The 8,958-nt window shown below is 39.1% G+C and overlaps 1 long non-coding RNA gene across 1 annotated transcript in view; it reads right to left on the reverse strand.

The window, feature by feature from the left end:
* Positions 1 to 8,958, reverse strand: part of LOC145521161 (uncharacterized) — a 117,510-nt gene extending 108,552 nt beyond the window's left edge. The window contains exon 1 of the long non-coding RNA XR_014065181.1: positions 8,841 to 8,958. This is a non-coding gene — a long non-coding RNA (uncharacterized LOC145521161). The remainder of the gene's footprint in view (positions 1 to 8,840) is intronic.

Raw genomic sequence — 8,958 nt, forward strand, 5'->3', positions numbered from 1 at the left:
ATAACAAGGTATAATACATAGAAAAGTATATTTAGATTCTAGAATTATAGTGAACATTTACATTTAATTACAAAATTGGTGAATAAAAAATCAGGAACTAAAAAAGAACACATGTTTAGATAAAAACTTCTAAATCTACATTTTAGGGAAATTAAGAGTTCTATCTATGTATTAATAACACTGAAGTTTACAAGATTATATCATGTATGTATTATTAGTAGGGAGTAGAATGAGGAGACAAGGATTACCTTAGGTTATATGCGTATTTTTCCTCTGTAAAATTTGTTTCACTGTGTTCATATATTACCTATTCAAACTAGACATAAAATGAGCTGCATTTGCTTAGCAGTGTACAAATCAGTTGTCTTGGTGTTTAAAATTCTCCAGTGCTGAGTATTCTATATGCCTTATTTTTGGTCATCCTCACAGTATCTCTTTAAAAATATATTGCCATTTCTATTTTTTTACAGTAGATAAAACTGAGGTTTATATAGATTGAGCAAATTGCTTAAGATCACACAGCTAAGAAGAAGAAACCAAACTCTGAATTCAGGAGTCTTTTTGTCCCTCTAAGAAGGGACTGTCAGGAGCTCAGCCAATTGGAGGAGAGAGCTGAACTATTGGGAGAAGGCAATGGCACCCCACTCCAGTACTCTTGCCTGGAAAATCCCATGGATGGAGGAGCCTGGTAGGCTATAGTCCATGGGGTCACTAAGAGTCGGACACGACTGAGTGACTTCACTTTCACTTTTCCCTTTCATGCACTGGAGAAGGAAATGGCAACCCACTCCAGTATTCTTGCCTGGAGAATCCCAGGGATGGGGGAGCCTGGTGGGCTGCCGTCTATGGGGTCACACAGAGTCAGACACGACTGAAGCGACTTAGCAGCAGCAGCAGCAGCTGAACTATTGAGGCTGTGTTTTTGTTGTTCAGCTGCAAAGTTGTGTTTAACTTTTTGTGACCCCCATACATTGCAGCATGCCAGGCTTCCTCGTCCTTCACGAGGAAGGAGTTTGCTCAACTGAGTTTGCTCAAACTGAGACCATAAGTGATGCCATCCAACCATATCCTCTCCTGCCCTCTTCTCCTCTTGCCCTCAGTCTTTCCCAGCATCAGAGTATTTTCCAATGAGTCAGCTGTTTACATCAGGTGGCCAAAGTATTAGAGCTTCTGCTTCAGCATCAGCCCTTCCAATGAATATTCAGGGTTGATTTCATTCAGAATTGCCTGGTTTGATCTCCTTGTTGTCCAAGGGACTCTCAAGAGTCTTCTCCACCACCACAATTCAAAAGCATCAATTCTTCGGTGCTTAGCCTTTTTTATAGTCCATCTCTCACATCTGTACATGATTACTGGAAAAACCACAGATTTGACTATATGGACCTTTGTTGGCAAAATGATGTCTCTCCTTTTGAATATTCTGTCTAGGTTTGTCATGGCTTTTCTTCTAAGGAGCAAGTGTCTTTTAATTTTGAGGCTGCAGTCATCGTCTGCAGTGGTTTTGGAGCCCAAGAAAATAAAATCTGTTTCCAGTTTTTCCCAGTCTATTTGCCATGAAGTGATGGGAGCAGATGCCATGATCTTAGTTTTTTGGATGTTGAGTTTTAAGCCAGATTTTTCATTCTCCTCTTTCACCCTCATCAAGAGACTCTTTATTTCCTCTTTGCTTTCTGCCATTAGAGTGGTATTATCTGCTTATCTCTGGTTGTTGATATTTCTCCTGGAAAACTTAATTCTAGTTTGTGATTTCTCCAGTCTGGCATTTCACAAGTTAAATAAACAGAGTGACACTACATAGCCTTGATGTACTCCTTTCCCAATTTTGAACCAATTCATTGTTCCTTGTCTGGTTCTAACTATTGCTTCTTGACCTGCATGCAGATTTCTCAGGACAGGTGAGGTGGTCTGGTATTCCCATCTCTGTAAGAATTTCCCACAGTTTGTTGTGATCCACAGAGTCAAAGGCTTTAGTGTAGTCAATGAAGGAGAAGTAGATTTTTTTTTTTAATTCCCTTGCTTTTTCTATGATCCCACAGATGTTGGTAATTTGCCTTCTGGTTTCTCTGCCTTTTCTAATTTCAGCTTGTACATTTGGAATTTCTCAGTTCATGTACTGGTGAAGCCTAGCTTGAAGTATTTTGAGCATTACCTTGCTATCATGTGAACTGAGTGAAATTATACAGTAGTTTGAACATTCTTTGACATTGCCTCTATTTGGGATTGGAATGAAAACTGACGTTTCCCAGTCCTGTGACCCCAGCTGAGTTTTGAGGCTAAGAAGAGCCATTAAAGCAACAAACAAAAAGCTTAAGGAGTTGAGTGCTCTATCACTTACTGCTATAGTCTAAGTAGGAGTCTGAAACTGGAGAAAATGCCAACTGCCTCTGTTACACTTCCCCATACGGAACAGCACACAGCATCCATGCATCCATTCAGGGTCAGTTGGATCAGCACAGTGTGACGGCATCTCGTTGTTGACAGAGCACAGAACAAAAGGCTCTGGAAGTTTTTTGTCTAGGGGAACTTCCAGGTGGGAGAGCTGGGAGGAGAAAAGTACTGGGTACTCAGAGTCGGACAAAGTATCTTCAAGACCTCTCCCAAAGGTCTCAAATAAAATAGACCTAGGAATGAAGGCACATGGACTAGCTAGGAAATAAAGATGTGAAACTCTTGACTGGCCAGGGGTGCTTGAGTCCACGGCAGCAGCTCCCTTCAGAGACCACAGTGCATTTGATATATACCAAATTTGGTATGGGTAGGACAGCCTTCCTCTATAAGGAATGCCAAGTAAAATCTTTGTAATTTCCTGTGGTCAGATCTGAGAAATCACACAGACTCTTCAGGGACCTCATATCCTGTACACAGAACACAGCCAGATATGAACACCTGCCCCTGTGTAATTTTTACATCTTGCCTGACTCTGCCACCTCTTTATCTAAGGCTGGTCCTTCTACCTGTTCTAAGGACTTAGGACCTATTAATTATAGCCTTTTCCTTATTTAACTGTTTTCTCTCAAAGGAATTTCAATCCTAAACATTTAAAGAGCATTAAGTATCTTTCATCTTAAAAAAGAATAGGCAAGCTGTCATCAGATGTGTTTTGCTGATGCAATTTACTGGCTGACTGTTTGTGGCTTCAGTAACCTTAAATTATTTCTTGATCTTTCTGGTACCTTCCAAGTATACAAGTTGACTGGCAATGAGACCATAAAAAATAGAACTGTGTGAAAAATGAAATAGAGTTTAAATTAAATTGAATGACAATATTTAAGGTCTTTTATACACTTTTGGTTACAAAAATGTGAACACAGTGAAAAATATGATTTATTTCCCTTTAGTAAATTTTCTGAGATTTCAGATCCAAGTTTACTACCCTCCAAATGCACTGTTAAATACCATTTGTACTCAGACTGAAACCCCCTCATTAAAGCAATCTTTGGATTTTTACCATTTATATTTATAAATCTATGTCAAAGTCTACTCATTTATTTATATATAATATATTTAATATATATATATTGTATGTATTATATATATTACTCAAATGATACTCTTTAAAATTATTTTTAAAAAATATTTGAAACATGATGTTAGGATATTTCTGAATCTTCTCACTGATGATTCCTAGTGCCCTCCATTGACTCCTTTTCCGCTAGTCCACAAAACTTTCTTTTAGTTCATTTCTTCAGAGTATTATTCCATTTTAAGTGATACTAAGTGGGAAAAGTTTTAATTGCTATTGCTGTGTTAGCTCACTAATGTGACACCTTCCAGTGACAGTTACCTGCATTATGGAAAACCTGATATTGGAAGGCTAGAGGGAGATATATCTGGTTGAGGCTACACCTCTAAATAAACATTAAAGGTGGTGGATAGAGAAGTCTTCATTCTCAGGCATAGTGGTAACATTATGAAGAGATAGAGAGAGATGACAAAGATTTGGTTGGGGGAAATTGAGACAAAGTCGGACTGAAGGATTCAATTCGAACTGTTATGCATTTCAAAGGTGGCATTCTACCTCTGAGAGTAGAAACTGGAAGTGTGGTTTTGGTTACAGCACTGACCCTTTGGTGGGGTTATTGATTTTGTGGGTCAGCATCTAGAATTAAAGAGTTCTCTCAGAGATCAATATGAACAGAGAGGAGGGGACATCCTGACAATTAACTGCTTTGAGACTGGATATTATCTAAGGGAGTCAAATAGTAAGTGTCTGTATATTGATGGTAACCTAAAGTTTAGCATACAAGTAGTACTGGTTGTTTAAAAAGTGATGTCCTTCTGTGGCAGCAAGTAAGTAGGAGGGAGAAACATCCTGTTGATTCTCACCTGGAATTCTCCTCAGCTGCTATTGTACCTTCATCCTTCACTTACTGTTTATGCTGAAAAATCCTTTCAGCTGGGAAAACTCCTTCACTTTCACAGTTTAGTACTATTACTGAAAACCATGGGGGTTTTCTTACTTCCATATTAGAATGTAAATATTTGATATGACTTCCTTTCTGGAAAGAGTCAGAACACTAGAGTTTTGAAAAAAGAATAAGATAATTTACATGGATTGGAATAGGCACAGGGAAGGAAGCTGAGTAAACTAGGGATATTTGGCTACAACAAAGTGTAAATTAGCAGATGACACAAGAGTCTTTCATACGTGCTCTCATTCATTCAGTCAGTTATTTGATAATTCACCTACAATATGAGCCAGTGGATTTATAAGAGGATTATGGAGGAATTGACTTCTTCTGTCATGAAAGCTGTACAGTGAACTAAGATTTACATTAACACTTAAAGTTGTCCTAAATGTTAGAATGTAAAGGTCAATTCAGTTCACTTCATATTCAATACCTTTTTCCCCCAGGGCCCGACAATGTGACCCAGTTAGAATACGCCTAATTTCTAACTGCTGTATTTTAGAAACAGTTTCTTTTCTGTTTTTGATTCTGATATTATACGATGCCACAATTCAGTTCTGCCCTTGATGATGAGCACTACATCTTATTGTTTTGTATTGTATTATGCTTAGTTGCTCAGCTATGTCTGACTCTTTGCGACCCCGTGGACCGTTGTCCGCCAGGCTCCTCTGTCCATAGGGATTCTCCAGGCAAGAATACTGGAGAGGGTTGCCATGCCCTCCTCCAGGGGATCTTCCCAACCGAGGGATTGGACAGGTCTCCTGCATTGCAGGTGGATTCTGTACCATCTTAGGCTACCAGGGAAGCCCGTGAATACTGGAGTGAGTAGTCTATCCTTCTCCAGGGGATATTCCTGATCCAGGAAGAGTGCGCCAAACTCAAACTTGTCTAGGGGCTCTTTATTGTTGTAAAGTTGATAGGCTGTGTGTTTAGAAACTATTAATTTTATATAGAGAGTCCTCAAATACAGTCCTTGGCCTGATATATATTTAGGGTCTAAATATATTAGGATGGGGAATCCCTGACAGTCCAGTAATTAGGACTCCAGGCTCCCACTGCAGAAGGCCCAGGTTCAATCCCTGGTTGGGGAACTAAGATCCCATAACCTGCATGGCACAGTCAAATACATACACATATGTATTAAACACACACACACACACATATACATGTATAAATACATATAAAATATATATATTAGGATGAAATAATATATTATTATGCATAGTTCTGAGACTACCTGCCAATTCACAGCTCCGTTTGGGATATGACCTCACAAAAATTGTTGAAATGATCTAGACTTCATTTAAGTCAGGGACTGAGCCCAAACCAGAAGAATGGTTCCCTGTGTGTAATATGGCCAGTTTAATCAGGTCATATTATTTTTGCATGAACAGTTCTGTTATGATAAATTGTTGCTATAATATGATAAAGTTATGGAAATACATAGGTTCATTGGAGCGAAACAGATCCCTTAAATTCAAGGCCTAATTTTTTTCAAATTTCTTTATTCTTAAAAGTTGGTGTTAAATGTTCCCTCAGTCAATTATTCCCCGCCACACTCCATTCAACCAGTTCATCCTCAGTTTACTTGCTACAATTTGCATGCTGAAGATGGAGCTTGCTAAGATAGCATTCTACCTGCTTTGTTCTTTACACAAGGTGAACACTTCAACAACAGACTTTAATAATTGGTCCCTTGGGAATGTAAATTTTAAAAAAATGATAAACTACCAAAGAAACTACAATTGTATCCTTACATTTTCCCTAAAATATAAAGTCTCCTCAACCACATTGAATATTCTCTCTTGTCTCCTGTGTCAAAATGACATCACAATTTTAAACAAGGACACTGTTTTAGATGGATTCTACAGTGGTTTCCCCTGTGAGGTAGTTAGCTAATTTAAAATAAAGTGCCTCTTATCTCTAGCACACTAAGAAACTGCCTGACATGTTAAATTTAACTCTGTTGAATGCCCATCATCAAGAGTAGGCATGTAAACAGTAAGTCACTCATTCCTGATTGCATTTTCTGTTGCTCAGCTGGCTGAACCTATTCATATTCTTGTTATTTTAACAGTTTATTTACAGCCTATATTTAAATAATTCCTTCTTCAAAACAAGTTTCTGAAGTGGATAAAAATTTGCATCTTCCTGATGTCACATTAGTTAAAGCACAGAGCAGATATATTCAGCATGTCAAAATATAGTTAATAAATGATTACTAGCTATGTGTGAACTGTTGGGGCACTTTTATTTCTTATTATAGGTAGTTGTGCTTCATCCAGCCCAGCATTTCTCATGATGTACTCTGCATATAAGTTAAATAAGCAGGGTGACAATATACAGCCTTGACATACTCATTTTCCTATTTGGAACCAGTCTGTTGTTCCATGTCCAGTTCTAACTGTTGCTTCCTGCCCTGAATACAGGTTTCTCAAGAGACAGGTCAGGTGATCTGGTATTCCCATCTCTTTAAGAATTTTTAACAGTATACTAATAAATACATATTATATAAAGGGTATAAAATAAGAGAAACACAGAGAAACTAAAATTATAAAATACCATATCTATTACTTGTGTCTTGTCTTTTAGTATATTTAAAAAACAATGGGTGAAGGTGTGTGTGGATCAAAGATAAGCTGCTGCTAGATGTTGTCAGAATGCCTTTCCTATTCCCAGAGATGGTGTTTTAATTTCTTGAATAATGTCATTAGCAAACTGCCATTTTCCAAAACTGTTGGATTATCTATGAGTGGAAGCTCATGTTGGCTTAGGCCCTGCCTTTGCTCTGAAGAAAACTTTATGGGGAGCCTCTTAGTATCATTGTAGGCAGATTTTCCTTTGATAAGCCTCCACATTCCCAGAGGATGTCTTGAGTTACAAAATCCAAATGGGAGATTTGAGACTGCATCATCAATTACATTGTTTCATCCTTTTTTTTTTTTATGAATATTTTTAGGAAACTTTGCCTGTAAATGTTTTTCTAAAAGTGGTTAATATTGGACTGTCTCTGAGAAATACTGTTTTTATGAGGGATGTGTCCATATTATAAGCCTGACCTGTCCAGGAAGGCAGAGCAACCTTATCTTTCTCTTACCTTGCCAGGATTAGAGGCTACCCAGAAGGACTCAACCAGGCTGTATATAGACTGACAACAGCTAGATGAGCACTGTCCCCTGAATGGGACATACAACCTAGTAAATAACCAAGAATGCAGAGGATTTACTGCTTATTGCAATTTTCTTTCACCCTAGTTATGTTTTTTTTTTTTTTAATTAAGTATTGACTTGAAACACAATAGAAGGAAATGAGTCTTGAATTGAAAGAGAAGGGAGCTCCCTTCAGGAGGGCCCAGTAGCATGCCAAATCCTAGAAGAAGGAGGGCATGACTAGACTTTTTTCAGAGAAATGAGAGGGTTCTGTGGATATATTTGCAGGCGAGTCTCAACAGCAAGACGACCCATGAGATGCCATGTTGGGGATGCCCTGAACAGGTGCCATGGCCAGTGACTTGTGGAAAGGGTATCTGACATCTAGTCTTGGGCTTTTGTTTTCTGCTCATTTTTGGGGGCTCCAAATCACTGTAGATGGTGACTGCCACCATGAAATTAAAAGACGCTTGCTCCTTGGAAGGAAAGCTATGACAAATTTAGACATCATATGAAAAAGCAAAGACATTATTTGCTAACAAAAGTCTGTACAGTCAAAGCTATGATTTTTTTCATTAGTCAGGTGTGGATGTGAGAGTTGGACCATAAAGAAGGCTGTGTGTGTGTTGGTCGCTCAGGCATGTCTGACCCTTTGTGACCCCATGGACTGTAGCCTGCTAGGCTCCTCTGTCCATGGGATTTTCCAGGCAAGAATACTGGAGTGGGTTGCCATTTCCTTCTCCAGGGGATCTTCCCAACCAGGGATCAAACCTGTGTATTCTGTGTCTCCTGCATTGCAGGCAGATTCTTTGCCTGCTAAGCCATCGGGGAAGCCTGAGGGCCAAAGAATTGATGCCTGTGAACTGCAGTGTTGGATAAGACTCTTGAGAGTCCCTTGGACTGTAAGGAGATCAAATCAGTCAGTCCTAAATGAAATCAACCCTGAATGTTCTTTGGAAGGACTGATGCTGAAGCTGAAGCTCCAGTACTTTGGCCACCTGATTGATGCAGAGAGCCAACTCATTAGAGAAGGCCCTGATGCTGGGAAAGATTGAAGTCAGGAGGAGAAGGGGGACAACAGAGGACAAGATGGTTGTATGGCATCACTGATTCAATGGACAGGAGTTTGAGCAAGCTCCAGGAAACGGTGAAGGACAGGGAAGCCTGGAGTCCGTGGGGTTGCAAAGACTCAGACACAACTGAGTGACTGAACAACAGCAGTAGCATACTGATAACATCTAGCCTTTCACAAAATTTGCTTAAACTTTCTGGCCTATGTTACCTGAACTTTGTGGGAACTCGAGGAGACTGTGTTCACATTTTTGGCTCATTAGATTTGAAGATGGCCTCAACAGTGCAAAGAATTGGTTACCAGGCATCAAGAAGCCAGGAGCAGTGTT

The sequence above is a fragment of the Giraffa tippelskirchi genome, chromosome 9 (assembly GCF_054371585.1).
Source record: "Giraffa tippelskirchi isolate mGirTip1 chromosome 9, T2T-mGirTip1v1.2.pri, whole genome shotgun sequence".
Taxonomy (NCBI): domain Eukaryota; kingdom Metazoa; phylum Chordata; class Mammalia; order Artiodactyla; family Giraffidae; genus Giraffa; species Giraffa tippelskirchi.